General features: G+C 50.9%; 1 long non-coding RNA gene across 1 annotated transcript; it reads right to left on the bottom strand.

The window, feature by feature from the left end:
* Window positions 1-372: 372 nt before the first annotated feature.
* On the bottom strand, window positions 373-1,431 carry LOC108449439. Its single transcript, XR_001865602.1, has 2 exons — window positions 1,073-1,431; window positions 373-463 (listed from the first exon to the last, which is right to left on the bottom strand). It is a non-coding gene; the product is annotated as an uncharacterized LOC108449439 (long non-coding RNA).

Here is a 1,431-nt window from a genome sequence, read left to right as displayed (position 1 = left end):
TCTCACCACCAGCACGTACAATAAACCACTTGGCGACCTACGGCTCCTCTTTTCTTCTGCCCCAAACAAGTACGGCTGAACAGCTGAAACCCTCCCACCCTGTCAGCCCCAACACCTCTGACAGAGGCCAGTGCGTGCTGCAGGTGAGGCTGTCACCAGCCAGCTCAGATCAGCAAGAGGCTACTCCAGTTCCCCAGCAGACATTCTGCTTGGGTGACCCTGTACTATACAGTTCACTTGGTAATTCACTGCTAATAATGGTTGGTCTAAATTGCCTCCCCAGTGACATTCCCAAAAAATCTGTAGCTATGGAGATGGTGGTGGCCCTTACCCACATGTGACCAAGAATGTTGACTTCAAACATCCTTTCTATCTGGTGGTCCTGAGTCGAGAGAAAGTCGGCAGCTGTAATCACACCAGCGTTGTTCACCAGGATGGTCACATCCCCAATCTCCTTTTTCACCTTTTGGAGAGCAAAAAAAAGCCCCAAATTGTGTCTGTCACTCAGGGGGGAAAAAAATATGCAAGGGTGGGGAAGAGGAGCCATAATTAATTTCATTCTTATCATCGCATCTTTAAGGGAGATGAAGATCATCCCACATTTTCAGATGTGGCAGGAACTGCATAGGAGAGCCAGGAAATCTGGTTTGGATCTGATTCTTCTCCTTTAATTACTGCCAGTATTTACTGTGTTCCACACACTGTGCTCAGTATGGACCGTGTAGTCACAGCTGGGACCATGGAGGTACCGACTGTTCTGAGGCAGCTGGACCACAGCCATTACAATAAAATGTTTCATTTGTCCTCGGTGCTGTCTGTGTTCCTTCAGAGGCTCGAACCCTAGAGAGCAGACTTGGCACCAGGCTGTGATACACTGGAGCCTCCCAAATAGGATGAGACTGGCTGTGATCTTGGAAATGCTACAGCACTCCGTGTACAGAGAGCAGCGAGGAGTGGGAAGCTTCCAAGGCCTTGCAGGATTTGTGTACAACACCTCTAGCCTAGTTTCCCTGACTTTTCTGGAAGTCCAGCGTGTTTGGGAAAGCCTTTGGCCGTGCCCCTGCTGCCCCACCTTGTCTGCAGCACTGTAGATCTCCTCCCGTTTGCTGCAGTCCACCACAAAGGTTTGGACAGTGGCTCCCAGCTTCTGGCATTCTGCTGCTGTCTCCTCAACACCGTGCTGGAAGAGGCAAAGAGAAAGACACCGTGCACAGCTGTCCCCTTGCCACGGCTGAGCGGCAGAGGCTGAAGATGGCCCTGGACTGAGCAACCACTGCCCAGCCCCAGAACAGTTCATGGCTACCCGTGGAAAGAGCTGTAGGTGGGGTTGCTGAGATGACAGGCATTCCAGCCTTAAATTGAGGATCTGTGTGTAGTGACAGCTAGAAAGGAAACCACAGAATTGTGGAATGGTTTGAGTTGGAAGGGACC

Source organism: Corvus brachyrhynchos, unplaced genomic scaffold, assembly GCF_000691975.1.
Source record: "Corvus brachyrhynchos isolate BGI_N302 unplaced genomic scaffold, ASM69197v1 C11901435, whole genome shotgun sequence".
Lineage (NCBI taxonomy): Eukaryota > Metazoa > Chordata > Aves > Passeriformes > Corvidae > Corvus > Corvus brachyrhynchos.
The sequence above is the reverse complement of the archived record's forward strand: the minus strand, read 5'-3'. Positions and strand labels throughout refer to the sequence as shown.